The sequence below is a fragment of the Corvus brachyrhynchos genome, unplaced genomic scaffold (assembly GCF_000691975.1).
Source record: "Corvus brachyrhynchos isolate BGI_N302 unplaced genomic scaffold, ASM69197v1 scaffold44, whole genome shotgun sequence".
NCBI lineage: Eukaryota > Metazoa > Chordata > Aves > Passeriformes > Corvidae > Corvus > Corvus brachyrhynchos.
This window is the reverse complement of record NW_008238359.1, coordinates 7,653,002-7,676,130: the sequence shown is the minus strand read 5'-3', so window position 1 is coordinate 7,676,130 and position 23,129 is coordinate 7,653,002.

Genomic DNA, 23,129 nt, shown 5'->3' with positions numbered 1-23,129 from the left:
AAATAGCCAGGGAAGGACTTAACACTATAGGAAAGGCATTACTGAGAAATAAGGCTAGAAATAAAACCAAAGATACCTGCCTTTTGGCACAATGGTCAGAAATACCCAGTTAGGAAAATTATATAAACATGGTGGACAACTTATTCCATGTCAAGGAACTTTCCGGAATAAATGAGGGCAACCTTGCCCTAACTTAAAAAGAAGAGGCTATACTGGAAAATGGTCTTTTAGCAACTCCTGTCCTGTCTATAGTTGTTGCGAAGGCTTGTCAATTTGCTGAGCCTGTTAATCAGTCACTTCCCTATAGGAACTGCAGTTGTACGATTTGTTTAAAAAAAACCCCAAAACCTAAATAAACATAAATGTAAGGCATGAGCTATATGACCCATGCTCAGAGTTCTTTTTTCTGAAGCATATTTCTTGCGTAAAATTTGGATCTTTAAGATCTATAAATATTCAGGGAAGTTCAGTGTGTCAGGTACAAACAACTTAGGCATCAAGTTCCCTTGGAAGTGAGAAAGCCCACCAAGTTTTCCCAGTCATTTTTAAGCCAGAAGGGGTGACAGGGAAGAGCACTGGGACATTTTCAGGGGCTGCAGAGAAGATGATATTTTATGTACTCTCCTCTGTCTGCTCTGCCCCGCCCCAAGATGCCAGGGCTTAGCTCTGGGTGGTAAAATGAGAGGTGCACACTGCAAAGCTGGGATAGATAACTAAAAAGAGCAAAGCAACACTCAGAACTAAATACAGAAATTACTGCAGTGTTTACTGGGAATTTGGCTTCAAACTGAAGTTCAAAATGCTGAGCATATTTCACATTTCTGGTCTTAACTTCTGTGCTTTATCACCTGTTTTTCTCTCTGTCTGACAAACAGGTTTGATGTCTCAACTTCTCAACTTTCAAGGCTGGTCTGGCTTAACTGTAATTCAGGGATTGCTTTCTTTTCCCCTGAAATCTGTTCTTTCAGGCCTTCTTGATAATGAGCAATGGCTGCTAATTCTTCTTCACCTTGAAACACATTTGGGTGGGTATTGACTCAAAATATGGAAAATCTAGTGGGTGTTTTATTTGCTTTATGGTCTATGACCTGTGATGTAGACACACTGAAGGTCAGGAGCTCTCCTTTATATTTTAATTATAGGCTACATGATTTATTCATTTATCAGCAACCCTGCATCGTAGCACCACTTATTGAACTTTACTGTTATTATAAAGATCCTCTGACTTTTTTCATACCTGTAATAAAAACATCAATCAATTTACCATCACAGTGATCTTCTGGAGTAGTTTGTCATTTCAACTTTAGAACTCTATGTAATGGAACAAATCGTTCTAAAAATATGCATAGGTTTCTAACACCTGAATCCTCCTGAAGGGAGGAGAGCAAGAAGAGTTAGATGTTCAAATGTCATTTAGGATCTTTGGTTAAATAACTTGTCTGCACAAGAAAGCTGTGGCAGAATTGACCACTGATTCCAGCTGTCATACACACAGAGTCTCACCTATTAGAGCATCATTTTGTTTTATAGAATAATACAATTTATCCAAGTTAGAAGAGACTTTAGGATATATCTTAGTCAAACACCTGGTCAGTGCAGAGTAGGTTGCTCAGAGCCTTGTCCAGTCAGGCCCTGAAAATCCCCAAGGACAGAATTTTTCAGGCCAAACTCTTCCAAACAGTAGGTTCCCCCAAAGCCTTCTCAGCTCCAGGCTGACCAAGCCCAGCTCCCCGACCCTCTCTGCACAGGATGTGCACTTCAGCCCTCACCATCTCAGTACCCTCCCCTGAACTACCTCCAGTTTGCAAGCATCTTTTTTGGACTGAAGAGCTGAAAACTGGATGGAGTTTCCTGGATGTAGCATAGAAAGTGCTGAATAGAAGAAAAATCATCATTGCCTTCAGTCCAGTGGCCACCCTCATAGTAATAAAGTCCAGTATGTTGGGACCTTTCACATCTATCAAGACAAGCTCCTGATTCATGCTTAGCATGGTATCCATCAGGATGCCAGTGCCATTTTCAGCACAGAACACATTTACCTATTTGTTTAGGAGTGGTAAAACTGAATTTGCAGTGAAAAGGAAATAGTAGGTCTTTTTAAGGTGTAGGGTGAGAAAGTCCTATCATCCAGAATTGTTTATTAACTTGGACTTACTGTTAGAATCAGCTGTTCTGAGCCTCAGCCTGTTTATGCATTGCTCGGGTGTCTCTCCATTTCCGTTTTCAAAGAGCAGTCAATAATCACCAGCTGGATATACATACAGTAATGGGAGGCAGAAAAAACACCCAAAATTTGCTTCATGGTGGAGAAAAGTTTGCTTCATTGTCCAGACTAAAGAAGACAATGACTGGACTAAGCTAGTGCTCATTCCCACTAATTCTTTCTGGTGTTTTCTGGGCAATTTGGACTCTTGCTTGTCACTATAGGTCATCCTCTGGCAGGGTGGATCAAAGCTGAACTTTCAGACACTCTCCTTCACTCTCCCTCCACGGTCTCTCCACAGCTGGCTTTCCTTGTCAGCACGCCCATTTTTGGGGGGTCCTGGAGAAGAATGGAGATCACTACTGAGTGTATAGCCTTGTTTATGCTATAAATCAGTGGAGCTTGCCTGATTTACTGTCAAATGCAGCTGGTAGCCAATGGCTCCAGTATACTGAGGTGAAACTAATATCTTAATTCAGTGGGTGAGGAAGCATCTTGACCTTTCCTTTCTAACAAACTGGCTTCCTTATGTATTAGTAAGTTTCCTTCAGTGCTACTAGTTTTTATCCTATTTTTTCCTCCTCTCTTGTTATTAATTCACAATTTGGGACTCTAAATCTGAATATTTCTGGGATTTTCTAAATTAATTTCAGCATAAGCGGACTGGGACTCAGGAAATGTGAGACTGCTTTCTGTATGAGCTGAATTTGTGCAAATCACATCCTCATATTTCAGTTTCTCAACATCTAAAATGGTGCTGATAATTCTGACTCTCTTTATAAGCATTTTGAAAGTTGGCAATGATATATCCTGTTATAGATCTGGACGTTACACCTTGCTTTCAGTTCTTCAATTTATTTCAGTTTTGACTTGTTTGTGAGCGATGAGAAAGCATCAGGGAACTCATAAAGTCAATGTGTAAACTGGCAATGAATTTGAGATTCTCCTGGCAGCCTTTCCCATGCCTGCCTGGGAATTTCTGCCAGAGAATATAAAGGTTTAGATGAGGTGCAGTTGTGACCATTCTGCAGGAAAGCAAAATGAGTGTACTGGGAATCAGCCAAAGGCTACTATCCACAGTTAATGCATTTAAGGAGATCTCCCCTTCCACTGAGGATTAGAAGCAGTGTTCTTTCAATCTATGAGAAAACAGAGAAGAGTCATTCATGTGTGAAATCAGTTTCCTTCCCTAGGTTGGTAGAAGTGGACAAGAGACTGTGGTTTCCCCTGGGTGAACTGATTTTACTTCTGGCTGATTACCTTGTTCTCTCAAAAATCGTTATCAAAGCAGCCATAGCAGTTGTTTGCCCCAGCTGCAAGATGGTGGGCCTGGACTACAAGACCCCGAGCTGTGCCTGTCAATACTGGTAATAGGTTCACTCTAAGGATGAATGAAACCTCATCCATTATTGATGTTTCACTTCAGAATAACCAGTGAGATCAATACATTGGTAAATTGTTCTCATCCTCTTCTAATGCACATCTCCTTTTGATTCCAAGAGACTGTTCCTACATTGTGATTTAGGGAGTATGCTTATTGTGTCTTGCTCAAAGCAACTAAGGATGGGAATTATCCTTAATTTTCAGATACCCAGGCCTCTGTTTCCCAGAAATTGTTGTGGAGAACTGACATAAAAATCCTCATCAAAATACTTCTTCCATGCCAAAACCACCAACTAAATGAAAAAATCTTTATAAAAGTTAATTACATTTTCATTTTCACTTTGAACCATAACAAAGAATTTTGAATTTTCCTTAATTTCATACTGAGAACCAAAATAAAACCAAAGTCCAGTTGTTAAAATAAGTGGGAGTCTAGTGTTAAAATAAGTGCCTTTCGAAGAAAAAAAAAATCAAATAAGAGAGAATGGAGAAAAAGCTGTGAAATAAATATGCCAATGGTTACCTTAAGCAGAAATAAACAATTGTAAATCCAAGTGAATGGGGGTTTTTCTTTTACGAAAGTTTTAAAATATTTTTCATTAGGTATTTTTTTTCTATGAAACTCACGTCTGCTTTTTCAATTTATCTTCTTCAAAGTACCCTAGAATTTCAGTCCCAGACCAATACATATATAGTGTTTTCATGAAAGACTATAATAGTTTTCATCAGCTAACTCTGAGAAGCAAAGCTCTTCCATTAAGTTAATTATCTCCTTTTTAACCGTGTTAGTACTTAGGTTATCCCTAGAACTACCAGAAGCAACTTTACTGATGGGAAAGGCATTTTTTTGTTAATATAGTTTGCCAAAAAGTTTTTCAATTTCCTAGAAGTTCAGAAGATGACCTTTGTATTGGGTTTTATTTTACTTATTGTTTTCACATTTCCCAGATAAATAAGGAGCTTTAATTATAACCTGGGACTGCACAGTGATATGACACCTGCTGAAGATGCTACAAGCATTTTCAATATTGCATGTGGAGGATGAATCTAAAAGCTGAGCTATGTCAATAGAGAGTGCTGCCATCTCTGACTGACTTGTTGGGAAATCTGACAGTGATGCTGGTGCCTCCAGCTCCTGCTTTTAATCCTCTACAAAATTTGGAGAAGACATTGATTGTCACATTTACAAAATAAATTATCCCACCATTATGCATGTTCGACAGGTAAAGAATACATGCGGAATAAAAACCCACGATGGTATTTGAAATATAACAGGTTAGATCCTCAGCACCTGGAAACAGACTTCCGTGAAGTTACACCCACTTGTACCTATTTCTGTTTTTCTCCACCATCCTGCAGGTTTTATAGGAGAAGCCAGCTCTAAGCCTTCCTGCTGTGTGCTTTTCTTACATTCAGAGAGATCAGGCACTGGTTCCTAAAACCTGTCATGCCAGGTTAAGCCATTGGTCTGTCTAGACCCATATCACGTTTCTGACAATGGTGAACTTTTGGCTTTAAAAGAAGAAAGGTTCTCTAGTAAGATATCTAAGCTACTGTGGAAAAATACATCAGGTGAAGGGATAGATAACATTCCTTTAACTGACCATCATGGCTGAGTTGTTTACATCTTGAAATATGACCTTTTGTTATCTATTTTATTATATTAAATTTCTTTATACTGCATATAGTTATTAAGCATCAATTTATCTCACTTCCTTAAAAAATCTGGGCATAGAGGTGACTTAAAGATTTAATGTGGGAGTAAATTCTAAAAGGATGCTGTAGGCTGCATATAGTTCTTATTCTCTGTTCCTTTCACATGGACTGCCCTTTCATTTAATCATCTCCCCTCTTGTCTTTTTGATATGTAACATAGTAAAGAGAAGAAACTGTTTAGTCCCTATGATCTTCGTAATCTAAATATCCACTCTTCACTTAGTCTCCTCCTCTCCAGACAAATACACTTAAGCCTCTCTGGTTTTACTAATCTCATCCCAAATATTTTACTATTTTTATTCCCCACACAGCTCCTTCTGATCTTTACTGTTTGGTGTCTAGGGGTTTAAGGCCTAAGGGATCAAAGGAGTAATCTTACCAGCTCAGTTGTCCTCAAAAGTCTTCTTTACTCACTTTCTATCAGCTGTCAACAGCAATAAAGTTTTCGAGGTTTTACTTCCATCAAAGGTTCTCAGCATGTCTTCAGAAACTCACTCCAGTCATAGGTGTGAGGTGCTGATTGTCCCAATGACTCCAAACGGTGGCTGCACCCAGGAGTCTCAGCACTTCACTCTCAGCCCAGAAAGGCAAATATGTATTATTAAAAAAGAGAAATATCTCCACAGAAGACACAACATCTCTAACTTTTGTCTTCTTGAATCTTAGGCAACAATTCCAACTGACAGCTCAGTTCCATCTGACAGTTCTGGTTATTTGCAAAGAGGAATCTTGATGCTCTTTCCATGAGCTGTAGTTCCCATCTTGTTCTTTATGACCCCTAGACTCAGCAGCCAAGATGGGCAATTATGTATTAAACATGAAGGGATAGAGTAGAAGAGTATAAGGGGCTATGAACACACAGGGTTGAGTCTCAAACATAAACCCAAACATAGATGAACCCAGAGGAGTCTCAGGTCATACAGTGTAGAAAAGACTGATGAGAAATATCTTTGTTAAGACTTACCTTCAAAAGGCCCTTGCCTTCTCCAACCAAGATAACTTATTGAAGAGATCCTAATCTCACAATGCCTACTTTGCATATGTTGGGTCTTGGTTTCAAAAGAACTAAAAGATTATCCAGCTGGAATGTTATAGCTAGAAGTCAAGTCTTACCTCTTCAGCTGGAGGAAATGGGTGTCTGACTGTCAAAAGCTATGTGGAGAAGACCAGGCAAGACCTGGTACAGTCTTCTCCCCTAAAGTCAAACCAGGCTCCTTCCTGGTATGGTGTTTAGCTCTTTGTCATTTTGCTGAATGATTGAAGCACGGGTGCCCTGTCAGAAATTGTATGACCATCTTGCTGTGCTTACCTTATTGTTGTCAGTGGTTCTACTATTACCCAGGAATACAGTGAATCAGATAATCCAAAGAGTATTGTTGCTTAAGGCCTGATGAACTCTAGGCTTCTCCAAGAGAAAGCTTTTGGCAGCATTTTCATTGCAAAGGCTGGTTCTGTTACACAGAAGGATTTGTTTGAAAGGTGCCATTTCTTTTATTTTTATAAGCTAGGGGAGGCTAATTCATCTTGGCTCACTGCAGCCTTCTGCACCGTCTGTGCTGCCTGCATATTAAACAGGATTGGTTTTATATCCCCTTCTTCCATCTCAAATTTTACTTCTGCTTTGGAAAGAGGTTTTTTCACTCTTGTGAATTAGGAAGGCCATCCTATCCAGCCAAAACAGAGGTCATCCGAGATTTAAATCTGACTTCTAGGTTTCCAAGCCAAAGTCAAACTTGTCTTTGGATAAATTGTGACTAAAGCTGGACACATTATTATAACTCAGTCATCTGTTCTGAGTGTTAAGTCAGCGCAAGGTAATGGGATTGTAATGGCACCCAAGGCAGTCCAGTCTCTAGGACACCTTCATCTAGACTGTTTTTCCTTCATGCTGTGTGTCCTAATGAAGACAAAAGGAATTATAAACATAAAAAGATAGTTGAATTGCAGAATATTTACTTAATCTTTCTCAAAAACAAATCTCAGAATTATTAGATCAGAAAAATAATTTTAAGTTCTCTCTCAGCCGCTCTGCTCATCTGTATGGGGGGGAAAAATATGATGAAAAGTTGATGGGTCAAGATAAAGACAGGAGCATTGCTCAACAATTACCAGCACAGATGAAACTGACTCAGCTCAGGGAAATTAATTCATTTGATTGCCAATTAATAACAGACTTGACTGATGAGAAATAAAAGCAAACAGTACTATAAACAACTTCCCCCAACCTTCTTCTTCACAGGCTTAATTTCACTCCTGAGTCTTCTACCTTCTCCCCTTCAAGCAGTGCAAAGAGAATGGAGGTTTAGTTTGGTTCATAACACTTCATCTCTCCATCTCCTTCATCCCCATACTCCTTCTCTTCCCCATCATGGGGTCCTTTCCATGAGACACAGTCCTCCATGAACTGCTCCACTATTTCCACTGGGCATAGTCCTTCAGAAACAGACTGTTCCAATGTGGGTGCCCCATGGGGTCACAGGTCTTGCCAGAAAACCTGCTCCTGCATGGGGTCCTCTCCACAGACAGCAGGTCCTACCAGGAGCCTGTTCCAATGTGAAATCTCCATGGGCTGCAGCTTCCTTCAGGACACATCCCCCTGCTCCCGCATGGGGCCTTCCATGGGCTGCAGCATGAGTATATGCTCCAGCATGGTCCTCCATGTGCTTCAGGGGGATGACTTTCATCACCATAGTCTTCAGAAGTGGCTGGAGGGAAATCTCTGCTCTGGTGCCTGACAGCAGCATTTAAATAATTGATTTTTAAAATTATTTTATTTACATAATTTTTGCTGTGATGAAACCATCTTTCAGTGACCAGACATAAACTGGACTATTGTTCTTTTATTTTTTAAAAGAAAAAGATCCAATCAACATTTAGTGCTGTAAAAGCAGTACAGTAGAAATTTTGCTGGATTTTGGTCCAAAGATACTATTAATATAAAGAATTTAAATAAGGCTTGTGATAATAAAGGGTGCAAATTGTTCTAGGCTGTCTGTGGTATTTTTTTTTACAGGCCTCCAGTAGTTGCTCCTTGGTTTGGATGTGTGACCTCAGCTGCCATCTCACAGCCATAGTGCTGTTGTTGTGCTTCAGATGTCATACAGGACCCATAAGAAATAATTAATGAAAAAGAAGATGAATCCATAGGTCATAAGTTTAAAAAAGAGAAATTTCAGAAATACAATCTATGAACTTGTTATCTACATTTTCTCAAAGTATCTCTCAGCCCAGGAGTTTGATCAGGTTTATGATCTTTAACTTTACAGTTCATGCTAAGACAGAAGAGGTGACTTTGTAAGCTCCATCCTTGTTATTCTATCGTAATTGCATTTTTCTGCTATTACTGGTCATAAAGGCAGCAAAAGGTGTTTGGTTCTACAGATACCTGCAGTGACTAATCATCAGTGGAATTGTATGGAAAATCCTTAAAAAGCTGGAGGCTTGGCTTGAAGCACAACATATGCCTCATTTCATCAAAAGAAGCATTAATTGGAGCAGATTTAAAGCTTTAGCTCGTAGATCCTAATCAGAAATGACTTGACTTATACCACAGTCAAGCACAAAATCTATTGAAGTCAATGGATGTGAAGGGAAAATTTGTTTAGCTAAATGCATGTCAAGTCAAGAACTTCTAGTGTTTCTGAGAGCCTCTTACAGAAAAATGAAAAATATACTGTAGCTCTTTAAATGTTGTAGTGATCCATTCTTTGGGTCTTTCCCTGGGTCATTTCTCCCCTAAATCTCAAAACTGATAAAACTTCTCTTAGGTGTTTGTCCATCTATCCACAGCAATTTTGTGAGCTGGCATGTACAAACGAATAATGAACCAGACAAGAACAATGTTCCTCTCAGAGCTACAGAAATCACTCAGCATGCTTGTTTATACTCCATTAACTAAGCATTAAAGCATGAAATGCCAATTTACAATGCTTTCAGGGAAGTAGCGTTAAACCTTGCACACAGTGTCTGTAGAACCTGGAAGGTCCTGGTAAGCATGCTTGCAGCGTTGTGTGCTAGTAGAATGCTCTGCATCATAAAACAGTAGACAACCCAAATCCATTCCAAAATATTAGAAAATCCAAAGCCAGCACCATCATCTGCTTTTGGAATGCAAATTTCAACTGTCAAGGCTTAATTAAAAACTACCAGTCAGCACTATTTAAAAAGTGGAAGAGAACTAAGTGGTAGGTTGTTGCAGAAAATGTGAATGTTGCATGCTAAAAGGAGTCGGTAGGGTGACAGGTATATAATTATCATCACATCAGGCGAAGGACAAGAAGGAGTCTATGGCTCCTGAAGAGGTGGGGCTTCAACAATCTTCAATGTGGCAAGGGGTTCCTCAGGCAGAGATAATTTGTCATTCGATTTATTTCAAAGGAGAATCTCCTTCTATATGAAACCTCTGTGTACATTCAAAACTGGTGAGGTGCTGTGTGAGGTTCAGACATAAATAGGTTAGTGTGAACACAAGCACTTCTGTTTCATGCATCAGTGAGGGCTGAGTTTGAGGAACAATTCTGTGTTCAGGTGTTCAACAGTTTCTGCTCAGAAGCACATCACAGCTGTGCTGTACTCCCACATTCAATGGAAAGCTGCAAAGCATGAACCAAAGGCCCACTGCAGTGATCATCTGAAGGCAAGAATTTCTTGCATCTTCTGCAGGTTATAAACCAGCAAAACTGACTTCCTCTGCATGCTACTAAATATTGAAAGTTATGGTAAAGGACTAAGAAGGAGTTACCTAAGAATTAACTATTTTGAAATACCATTCAGTGCTCCTTGAGACTATGATATTAATGCTACAAGCTCTAACAACACCATCCTCTTCCCCACATCTACATAGAGAGTGAACATCTGCAGAAAGATTTGTTCTGGTTAAACACAGCAGTGCTGTTTGCCCAGATCAGATCCTCTGACCTTCACCCACTGCTGCAGTTGAATGTAAGTGCACTGAGGAACGGCAACAACCTTGCATCCTAAAAATCCATGTTTATGGTCTTCCCTATATATCTGTACATTGGGTGCTTGTATGGCACTCATGGTACCAAATTGGGTAGAGAAAGTGAAGAAAACTTGCAGAAAAGAGGAGTCACTGATAATTATTTAGGAATACTTTAAGAAAGTAGTGCTGATTTAGACTTTGAAACTTCTAAATTTGTCAGCTTAAGGCTGAGAGTGGGAAAAAAAAAAAAGGTAATCTATTTTATATTTAACCTGGGAATTTAACAGTCAAAGCTCAATTTTATAAATGACATTGCTCTAAATGAACTTCCCTCCTCACTCCTCAGTTAGAAAACATTAGCCTTTAAATCTCGACAGGTTTGGAATATCCAATGTCCTGGATAATATATAATCAGTACTGAAGAGGAGAAATGTATTAGCTACTCAGAAATCTGCCAGAAAAAAAATCTTTCTTTAGCATTTCCCACATGTATAGAATGTATACTTGACACATTTAATTTGAGTGATCTTTCATAAATAAAAATAGCACTGTCATACTTAGGTATTGCCAGGGCTTTGAGGTCCCTGCCAAGCTTTAATGGCCCTGCCCAGCCCAGGGCCTCCCCCCATGCCCATGGCCCAGGGCCCCATTTCAGCCCCGCAGGGCTATCACTCCCTGTCCTGGTGACACCGCAGGACATTGGTCCCAACTTGCCACAGTCCTGCTCTGCCCAGCCATGGGCCAGCATTCCTGTCCTGGTGCCCTTGCCAGGCCACCTAAGGGCTGTGTCTGACACTGGTGTCCCTCTCTGGACTGGATTCTAATCTTTCCCTGCCCTCCTCCCCAGTGCTGCACAGCCTCTGGCACCTTCTAGGGCTGACTGCAAACCAATTCCTTTTCGCCTTGGCCCAGCTGGCCCCTGGAGGTCCTTGGGATGGCTGGGCACCTCCTCCACCATCGTCATCCCACTCAGCTTCTGGCCTCCATCTCCTAAGGAGTAGCCAGCTGCTTCCTGACAATTATAGTGCCACACAAACGCTCTAATCCTTAATTAAATTAAATTATCTTTTTTTTTATATGCTCAGGTTGTATTAGGGACCGCTATAATTCTTATGCCCTGATGTTTGCTGGCTTTACTTACTCCAAGATCTTTGGGTCATTCGTGTGGGTTGCCTTGGGAAGACGATTCAAGTTGAAATAAAATTCCTTGGATGGAATTAATGTTGTCTCATTTTTAGCAGAAGTTTGACTTTTTCAGGTGACTGATCTGCTCTTACTACTATCAACATGTGCAATGACTTCGGAACTATCATAAATCAAAATAAATTGAATACCATGAAAGATTGTGTGCAAATACTGTCCTGCTTATCAGTATTATTCTCACTTACCAGAAAGGTAAATAAAATCAATGAGCTTTTAACAGATACATTATTTCATTAGGTGACAGTTAAAGCACAGTCTGAAATCAACAGAAATCACACATGGCACCTGCCAATGCTTGTTGAGTTGAATGTGTTTTTCAAGCTTATGATTTAAAAACATTAAGAACTGGAATAATAGTCCTTCAATTTTGTTAAGTATTTTTCCTCTGAAAATCCCCATAGAACCTAAGATCTGCATTTGCAAACACATGGATTGGTTTTGATTACTCACATCCTCCATGCTGTGTTGTGGTTCCTGAGATGTTGGTTGCTATATAGTAAAAGCATTACAAGGCTTCCTCTGAACACCATGACCTCATTCTTCTCTTTCATATGTTTTAAACTGTACTGTTACCTGATGGCAGCAAATATCCTGGCAAGTCACTGCTTTGTACAGCTCCCCGTTGTCATTTTGTTCAGATTGTGTTGATCAGTCTGGTGGGGTTCATGTGACATGACATGCTGGAAAATCAGACCCAAATTTTACGTGGTAACTACAAGTGTCTGATCCTTTCCACTTTCTATTACCAGAGTGAGGACAACTAATTTAGATGGACTCACCACTGTAGAACTATGACATTAGATGAGATGAATTAATTTTCTTCTATTGCCTGTCTTCATTCTCCACTCTCCCAGCACCAATGTCAGTATCTTTCAGCTAAGCAGACATTCTTTACCTGAATCTCCTCTGTGGACATAAAAAGGACTTGGTGGGAACAGACTTCTAATGGCATCCTGCACAACTGTAAAAAGGTGTAGAATCATTTTCTTTTCCACATTCTGACTTAAGATACTCTGGTTTGGTGGTTTTTTTTGTTGCTGTTGTTACAATAGTATTAGAATAAGCTACTATTTAGTCATTAATAATGAAAGTTCTGCTGATACTTGCTCTCCAATCATTCATTGTTTGTTGCTTAAAAAAACATTAAAAGTATTATTTAGTTTCTCTCCTTTCAGCAGGTTTAGCAGAAAGTATGAATACATAAGTGTTAGGTCCTGCCTACACTTAAGTCACACTTCAGCTTTCTTTTTATTTCTCTTTCCTCTGAAGATCATAGAATATTTTCAATATAATCCACTTTCCTACACTCCTGAACTTCTAGTTAGAGACCTAGAAAATGTACAACATAGTCTAGATGTTATGAGAAAACAGCACTGTTTTCTATCTAATTTACATATTGTTATAACATCTTTTCACAGAATTTTTTTAAAGTGTCTGGCAGTGGTGGGTGGCAGTGAACTGAATTGCTCCATCACCTAGATGATATGACAGTAAGGATGACTAAATTGGGACTACTAGGGAAGATAGTCACAATACAGCCCTTTGTCCTCATATGCTGGTAGGAGCAGGCTTTTTAGATTTATGTCAAGTTCCTTGGCTGCCTGTGTTGCAAAAACCCCAAACACACCGGGAGGAAAAATACACCTTATCCCAAAGACTATTAAATAAATTTTTTTCTTATATTGAACTGCTAGACAAAAGTGAATTGCATGTTTCTGAGAATCAAAATATTTGTCAAAAGGATTTTTTTGACCAATGTTGTAGTGATGAAGATCTGTAGTGCTGCATCTTGAGGAAAGCCACATTGCTGAGGAAATGGCATGTAACAGGAGGGACTGCAGTTGGCAAAACAGGCTTCAACATGTCTGTGTCTCATCTCCTTGTCAGTCTGAAAGCTGGGGATTTTTTTGAGTGGCTTTGTAATACAGGCAGCCACTTAAAGAGAAAGAAATTTCCTATGCTTACCATGGCTGAGGCTCTTCACCTCTTGAAAGTCAAAATGAAAATCTGTATTTTAGTCAGTCAGTGTGTTGAGGAAGAGCATATATAAAACTATGCCATTTCTAGTAAAGAAAATAGAGCTAGGACAGCTTTTTGATGCTGATGAGAACAGCCCACATCTGCACTGTGCATACTGTTCTTCTCCAAAACAGGCCGGCAACATACAATTGCCCACCTGAACCCTGTCCAAAAGTTTCTTTTGGTTAACTCCTTTGACACAGAACAAAAACGTGCCTGAAAAAGTGCTGGCACTGTAAGTAAAATGAGCTCCTGTGCCTGCAAACATCTCCTAATAAAATTTCACTGATTAAAATACCTGTAACTCCAATGCATTTTTACAGACATAGGTCTCAAATAGCCTCAGTTTCTGAAGAAAAGTTGTCAGGTTTTGTCTCTTCCCTTAGAATATCAACATTTTTAAATGAGGGCTTTTTTTTTGTGTGCGTGTCTGGGTTTGTGTATATCTTACTGTGTGAGGGCATGCTCACTGATGAGGACATCTGGGAGCTACCAAATTCTGTGGATAAAACACCAAGAAGCATTTCTGGTAGAAGAGGCTGTGCAGATTTCCTGAAACAGCCAGACTCACCTGTTAATATTCTTATGAGAAAGAAACTTACGGGTTCAGATTTGTCCTTGGAAAGTTTATTCGCATATGCAGGGAATGTAAAAAATAAAAAAAAAAGAAAAAAACAATGAAAAAGAGGATTAATTTTAATGACCTGTTTGTTGTTATTTCCAGCCCTCTGCAAAAACAAATTAGGATTTGTACTTTTACTGTTTCCCTCCCACAGAGAAGAGAAATATTTAGTTCTATAAATATTTGATCAGGGCTCAGCCACCTGGAAAAGATTGTAGAGGAGGAAATAAACTCCAAGAGGCCAGATCTTCTTTTGGTGTCTGGTTCACTGTATTGGACACAGATATATTGGGACAGATTTCCCAAGGAAGCTCAGGGATCATTAGTACCAGCTGGTGTGCTCCCACGCTGTATGACACAGCTCTGTTATGGAACCTGCACCTGCCTCTGTATGCAGCCAGGCTTGTGGGTGGGATTGAACTCACTCCAGGTTAAGTAGACACGTTTAGCCTCTGCAACAGAGACGAGTCATCTTAGCTTCCATTTTCAGCCAATGGATAGTAACAGGCCTTTTAGAGTATGATTCATCTGATTTGTTTCAAATTCCTACCCAGAATGAGCCTAATTTCACTTTAGAAATACCTGATTTTCTGTGTTTGTTACAAAGAAAGCCTGGAGTGGCTAGTTATGTATGGACATCTCTCTTTCATCTATCAGATGCCATTCTGTTTCAGAAGAAATATTTTAGATGTTGTCATCAAGCTCAACTGTGGTGACCTTGCTGAGTTTTTAAAATTGATTTGCTATCAACATTTGGTAGTAGGTAAATATTTATGTTTGTCTATATGACAATCTTTTGTATGGGAATTCAAGAAAGAGCAAGATACTTGTCAATACTTTCCTAAAATAGCAGCTGTAGTGAGAAATTAGAGAATCATATTAATGTATCACACCAATCCTACAGCCATGTGTGATGGGTATGACCCTTGAGATGAAGATGGCACAAGAAAAGTGTTCACTTCTGTGTAAGGGATATTTGGGTCTTGTATTCCTGCAGGATGAAGTTCCTTGATATGAGCTGGGACAGAGGCCCTGACAGCTCAAGGCAGATTTTCATCCTGAAAAACCTTTCCCATTCAGTGAGCTCAGCTCCTCTTTGGTCCCTGTTGCTGAGGTGGCTTGAAGTGATGAGAAAACTATGCCATGTTATTCAGAGCAGAACTGGCTGAATATATTTGGGTTGCATAATTTACTCAGAGCATTCTGTAGTCTTATTTGTATGCATTATTCACTGGGTTTCCCTTTCCTCCCATCGTTCATCCAGTTCATGAAGAGAATAATTTGGGATTATATAGAATAGTGCAAGGCTTTGTCAACATGTTTCAGAGAATATTTTATGTAAAGTCATTGTATGTTATTTGCTCAGGTTTAATAAACACACCAGGAAAGAAAGAAAGAAAAAAAAAGCGCTGTTAAATTTTTTCCCTATGCTGCTTAGATACTAAGGATGAAAAGCAACTGAAGGAAAGGAAAGACCTGCTTCATTATGTGAACCAAGAAATAGTATTCTTCCTGTGATGGTAATATGCCAACACTTAACCAGGAGACAGAGTTCATACTAGGACCATTTAGGTATTGTTTGTCAGTAGGCAAACAACAAAAATCAGGTTTATTGACTTCTAATCAAAGTTTCTTCCATGTTTAAAAGGGCGTTCTGGATTAGCTGTATCAAAGCTCACACCCCGCGGTGAATTTGGAGATGATTCATCTTAATATTTTGCTTCGGCATGTGGGGCTCTCTGTCCTTAGCACATAAAACATACCTATAAGCTTCACAAGGAATAAGATTGACAAATTTTAAAGTCTCATAGGTTTTATAGTGGATTTTGTCTTAGATCCTAAAATAAATAAGCATGAGGTAGGACTAGGGAAGCATCTGTTGTGTGTAGTGCAACACTGGGGTGGGAGGAGGTAGGCGGAGGACAGGGACATCTTCCTGAAAGGCGTCACCACTGCTCTTCCTCTTTTGTGTGCTGCTGGGGGAGCAGTTTAACAAGCAAAACATGCAGGCAAACAGTGCAACAGATGGTGCAACCTACTATTGAGGAAACATTTCAAAGGGTAACAAAATATGGTTGAAACCAGCTTACAGTTTACACACTGAATGCAAAACCGAACATGCTGTTTTCAGCAGGCTGTAGCTGTTTTCATTTGTTGATGCCAAGTGCTTTGGGGAGCCGCAGCTCCAAAGTGGTCTCAGCTGGATAGGTAAGTTAAGACTGTATTCCTATCTGCAAATGGGCTGTAGTGCAAGCAGAGGCATCCCTCAAGGATACTTCCAGTGAGGTTCCTACGTTTGTTCTCCTTCTCTCTTTCTGTCTGTGTGCCACTAATAACTTATAAACCCAGGAGATGTTGACAGGTATACATAAATTTTGTATGGAAGATCTTATAAAAGTTAAAAAATAAAGTTGTAGTTTACCAAGAAATCACACAGTATTTCAGTGAAGATAAAGATTATAAAAGATTGTCGTGGTTTTGCTTGGCCTGGTTTTTGGTAGCAGGGGAGCCACAGAGGTGGCTCCTGTGAGAAGCTCCTGGAAACTTCCACCATGTCCATCAGTGCCAATCCCTGATAGCTCTGAAAATGGACATGCTGCTGGCCAAAACTGGGCCAATGAGAGAGGCTGGTAATGCCTCTGTGATGACATATTTAAGAAGAAAATCAAAACAAAGTCACAAGAGATTTTGGATTCTAGAAGAGGAGGAGGTGAGAACATGTGAGGGAAAACAACATGGTGAGACCAAGGTCAGTGAAGAAGGAGGGGGAGGAGGTGCTCCAGGTGCCAAAGGCGAGGTTCCTCTGCAGGCCGTGGTGAAGACCATGGGGAAGCAGCTGTGCCCCTGCAGCCCATGGGTCCACAGGGGATGCAGAGATCCACCCACAGCCCATGGGAGAGGTGCTCACACTGAGCTGGGTGGGTGCCTGGAGGAGGCGTGGGGGGGGCTCACGCTGCAGCAGGGGCGGTGGGGCTGCTGCTCCTGAGAGTGGACGCTGGGGAAGTTCACGGAGAGCTGTGTCCTGTGGGAAGGACTCCTCTCCTGGAGCACTCTCAGGAGCAGCAGCCACACCACCCCTGCTGCAGTGCCTGTGGGAAACTCAGCTGGAAGGGGCCCCTGGAGTGAGCCCCTGGCAAAGAAGAAACAATAATCATATATTTTGTTTTTACTAAGCGTTTTTATATTGCCTTACACTGCATTCCTGAAAGCAAACTGGGAAGACATATCAAAAGTAAAATTACAGTTGGGGAAGAGTGTAGAGTGGCACATAACCAGGTAAAGTTATCACTTGTTCCCCATCCATCTGGAAGCACAGTTCCTTTCGCTATGAATTTTAATTACATAAATTAGATAAACAAATCAAGACTGTTATTAAATCCATACATGTCATCATCCTTATAGGAACTCTAAGTATGACACAGAACAATACTAAAATTCAAGTTAATAATTAGAAAAACAGTCTGAAAGAAACCAGGACAAAGGCAGAAATACTTCACCATTCCTTAATAGGATTTTGGACCAAGTAATCAATGATGATAAAAGTTCACTCTTTAAAATCAATCAGAGACTGAAAACTTTGGACAGAGAAGTTGCAATGGCAAATGTGGATCAGTTAAAATTAGAAGAATGGGATATTGAAAGACATGCAGACAGGGAAGGATAAGAATTCTGAAATAATCTAGAAATGTTAACTATAAATAAACAAACACTAGCAAAAATATTAACACTGTACTTTCAAAAGGAAATTAACTGAAACCCATCCAATGTAATTTTAAGGGTCAGCACTCTGGTTTTTAAAGTAAAGGATTAAATGACACTGTTAGGCCCTGCCACATTTCTCTCATCTTTTCTATTTTTTAAATGTTTTATTTATTTGAATTTTATTTATTTATCTATGCTTATATATTTCTATTGGATTTTGTAGAATGATCTGTAAAGTACATGGGTACTGATGGATTTTAGTCTACTGTGGTTTCAGTATTCTAATGCATTTTAAAATATGTTTATTTTGACAATTTTCTGAACATTACTGTGCCTATTTTCTATTGACAGATTCTCACAGGGCAGAATGTCACTAATTGAATCTAATGAATATGGCTGGAGACTTATGGTATACTGGAGGCAATGCATAAAACAACAGATATATATCAAGACTTCTGTGGATATTAACAGCAGGATTATGTCCATCAACAAAAAATATCACCATAGCTGCAATTTGCACATGCGAATACTCGGAGTTTTGGAGAACTGATAATAACAGCAGGCATGCACTCTAGGAGAGTATGATATTATGGGTTTATGGATAACTTACTTATATGGAAAGAGAGGTAGAAACATAATGAGACAGAAAATGTGTAGTAATTTTGAATGGTCTAAAGGATGTAACAGGAACTGTTATAACACTTTGATTCTGGATCCCTTGCTGAAAGAGCTGTGTATGGCTCGGACATTAATAAAATTGTGCTATGAATGGGATTAAGGCACTACTGGTATTTTATCCCTAAGATGTGTTACTAAAAAAGAAAGTAAATATACAGATTTCTTTTCTATTGTTAATATTTTGAAGTGAAAGGAGCTTCTTGTAACACAGTTTTGTTAACAGAGTCCATCAGAATTTAGACTTCCACAGAGGCAGGAAATAGCAAACTGGCTAATTTTTAGTTATTCAGTATTTCTACTTACAAACTGATTATTTGTCTTGATAGATGAAGAGATTACAAGGGTATCAGGAAGAGATCATTACAAGAATAGATCATTAAAATCATCTTGTTTTGGATTTTGGCCATTTATTAAATTTTTGTCTGTCAAGAGAGGAGGGAGCTCTGAGAACTGGAAATGCCACGGCTAATGTCTATGAAGCTAAATAAGGAAGGCACAAGGACCCTGTCCTGCATGTCAGCAGCCATGGACTGGCTAAGGTCCACACAGTTTTGTCTCAGCCCTACAGGACCAACAGATTATGGTTCTGCTGTTAGGGAGCTGTTACATACCACTTGGTCACGTGTCTCCTCTGGGCCCCACGTGCGTGTCATGTTCTCCTCAAACACCAAAAAAATGCATGAGGAAAAGCTAAAAGTGAACTTTGTAATGATTTTTTTTTCCTTTAGCAGAATATTATTGCATAAGTCTGGAGGTTAGTCAGAGATGCTGGTTTGCTAATTAAAGGATTTGTGTTCATCGGAGTTTGTTTCCTCTGCTCTTTTTATTTGCTTTGTTCATCCAAAGGGAAAAATATAAAGGAAAATTCACATAAGGTGATAGTTTCTCAGTTCTAAGACAAAATAAGTCTAAATTTTTTTGTGTATAATGAATTTTTTTATAAGTCATTCAGAGGGTTGTTTGCTTGTTTGTTTTTAGAAACATGTCACTCAAGTCCTTGTTAACCTTATTATGTGCAATACAATGCTGCACAGTTTAACTGTTCAGTCTTGGGAATGAATAGATGGTGGCTGCTGAAATGTAGGAGCTTGTTTGGAAAATAGACAAGGCTGTGCACCAGACTATCCTATAAGAAGAAAGAACAACGAGACCATGAAATAGCCATAGGCGAAAAAAAAAGTAGAAAGTGTAGTAATGTGAAAAAAAAATAACTTTGGTAAAATTGTTATATGTGGAGGGCAGTTCTGATTAACTGATGTGGTGAGCTGGCCCTGGATGAATACCAGATGCCCACCAAAGCTTCTCTCCTCTCCTCAACTGGACAAAGGAGAGAAAATAAAATTAAAGGCTTGTGGGTCGAGATAAGGACAGGGAGTGATCACTCACCAATTACCATCATGGGCAAAACAGACTCAACATGGGGAAAATTACTCTATTACCATTCAACTCAGAATAGGATAAGAAGAAATAAAACTCAACCTTAAAACATCTTTGCCCTCACAAACCCCCTCCCCTCTTTCTTTTCTGTGTTAACTTCGCAGGGGGCAGGGGGACAGGGAATGAGGGCTGTGGCCAGTTCATCATATGTCTCTGTTGTTCCTTCCAAAAGGGTTAAACCTCACTCTCTTTGCCTGTTCCAATGTGGGGTCCTTCTCACAGTAGACAGTCCTCCATGAACTTTTCCAACCTGACTCCTTCTCATGGGCTGCAATTCTTCATGAACTGTTCCAGCATGGGACCCTCCCACAGGTCGCTGTCCTTCAGGAACAGGCTGCTCCAGCACAGCTCCCTCAGGGAGGTCACAAGTCCTGCTCCAGGGCTTCTCTCTCCATGGGGCTGCAGGTGCCAGGAGCCTGTTTCAGAGTGGGTTTTCAGTGTCTGAAGCCTCCTTCGGACATTCCCCTGCTCTGGCTGGGATCCTCCAGGAGCTGCCGTGGATCTCTGCTCCACCCTGCACCTCCATGGGCTGCAGGGGCACAGCTGCCTCATGAGGGGCTGCACCAGGGGCTGCAGGGGGATCTCTGCTCTGGCACCTGGAGCACCTCCTGCCGCTCCTTCTGCACTGACCTTGGTGTCTGCAGGGCTGTTCCTGTCACATATACATGCTGGCTGCAGCTGTGCAGGGCTTTTTTACCCTTCTTATATACTTTATCCCAGGGGTACCACGACATCGCTGATGGGCTTGGACTTCTCCAGCAGCAGGTCCACCTTGGAGCTGGCTGACATTGGCTCTGATGATGTAGGGAGCTTCCAGCAGCTCCTCACAGAAGCCCCCCCTGTAGCCCCTGTGCTACCAAAACCTTGCTATGCAAACCAAATACAACCCAACACAATGAAATGGGATAAGGTAGTGAGGGAGATATAGACCTTTCAGAGAAAAACTATGTTGTTCATAAACATTAGTTATCTAATAAACATGGAAACAGACCAGTGCGAGTAGTCTGTTATGAAAGTTTGTAATAAGAACAGGAGAAAGAAACAATTTTTTCAGAATCCTAAAATATCATAAATGAAACATAATAAAAATGTTTATTGATCACAGCTTAAAATGATGAGAATGAATTAAAGTAAGATTAAGCAAAAGACGTTATAGGCCTTTTATTTGGAAGAATTGCGGTGTTGTTTAGTAAGGACTTGGACAGGTAAATAAGAAATCCTGCTCATTCATCAGCCTTGCCAGTCTACTTGTATCCATCTCCTCTCTGCTCTTTTATATTGGAAGTTCAGATTCAGGTCAGTGAGTATCTTTGTGTTCACATTTCTACAGTTCAAAGGGTTGTTCAACATGATTTCTTTGCATCAGTAGTTTAAATTAAAAAACATACAGTAAAATAATCAAAGGTTGGGATTTCCAAAGCCACAGTAGGCTATTCTCAAGGCAATACTGAGGTGAATGCAGAAGATAATAATGAGAGGAATGGTGAAAACCATATTTTATCTTAAAAGGGAAGAACTTTTAAAGTAAAACTGAGTAGTTCTTGAAGTGGCAGAATGGATTGTTCTAAAGGCCTGATTCTGATGTACAACTAATACAGATAATAGTAACTCAAAGAGCCTTCTAGGTACACCTGCAATGTAAATAATAATGACAAATAAAATTCTATGAATGTAGCGAGTTTTCAGAATGTCAACTTAGTATTTGTCAGACACCACTTTGAGAGAACAACTCATTGAATTTTGATACACTGCAGTCCCATGGAATTCTTGGACAGGCCAGAATGGTATCCGGTCCCTACATAGTGCTTCCCCTTTAATACAGTTGGGATTTTCTCAGTTCCTTGGTGGCTCATGCTCAATATTAAATTGATATAACATGTGCTAAAATCACTTCCCAGGATAAAGCACATAATGCCCAGACTTGCTATCCTTAACATTTCTCCTTTCCCTTAGATTGAGGCTCAAGTTTGTTTTATAGGAGCTGTAGTGCACCTGCTATGTTTAAAGCACTGTGCTGAAGACTGAGGATACAGAGCAGACAATCAAAAGGGTCAGACAGATTCTGCATCAGGGAACACGTTTTTGTGTCCGTGCTTCAGACAGACTCCAGACATCAGAAATCTGTAAGATTAGCTCCAGATGCTGAAGAGCTCCTAAGCTTGTGTGATTTGTCCATAGAAAACATGCTGGAAATTTTGATAAGAGTTGGAGGATTAAGCGTTATTTCAAAATGTTTAATATGATAAAGAATAGGCTTGAGTTCAAAGTGAGAAACTGCTTCAGAAGAACTCCTGTTCTTTGAAAATATTTCTGAGTAAAGAGACAAGGGTTAAACAGAGACATAAGTTATTCATATTTCAGTAAAAGAGTTGGTATTTGAATAAATAGAAGATTCCATCCCCCCTCATCCATAGCTAATATTTTTGCAAAATATATGCAAAAAAATAATAAGATTTTTTAAAGAGAGTGTAAACAACAATTTTAGAGGGCTATAAGGAGGTTCACAAGGAAGATTTAGAAGAGTGAGGAGTGGTACTTGTGCACAGTGCAGTGCTTGTCACTCTTCCAGATTTTCGTGTAGATAGTTTAATCATTTTCTTAGGGAAGAAGATAGTGTGTAGCACTTAAATCGGTGGCACCTTCACATGACATTGCCTCTGAAGGCTGAAAGATCAACTGAGCCTCCTAGCTGAGATAAAAGATGGTTGTGGCTCTGCCACCTGTGTACCCACTACACCAGTGCTTTCTTGGGCTTGCATCCTACTGTTGGAGGACTATTCCAGTAGTGGAGTAGGAAGGGACGGAAGTAGGAAGAGATGCATATTAAATATTTTGCCTTTATCCTTAAGACTGCAAAGTTAATTTTTGCCTATGCAGGAGAGAAGTCTAAAACCATCTGTAGTTTTTCTTATGCTCTGCTATGACCAGAACAGCACTGAGCAATTCAATACTGAGGCCAGAAAAAAATGGTCTGGAGAAAGTCAGGATAAATTGCTTATATTTTGCAAGAGTGAGCTTGAATGCCTAATGCAAACCCTGAGTTAGTGGTAACATGACAGCCTCAGAACTCCTACCTCGGTATCATGTTGGGTAGCAATCTGAGCAAAGCAAGACACCAGTTCTGGACATCTCATTCTGAGTTGGAGACAAAAAAGTTGGCTTTCAGCATGAGATTAAGAAACCTAAACCTAAATGTTCCATATGTAGGGATGTACACTTACCTA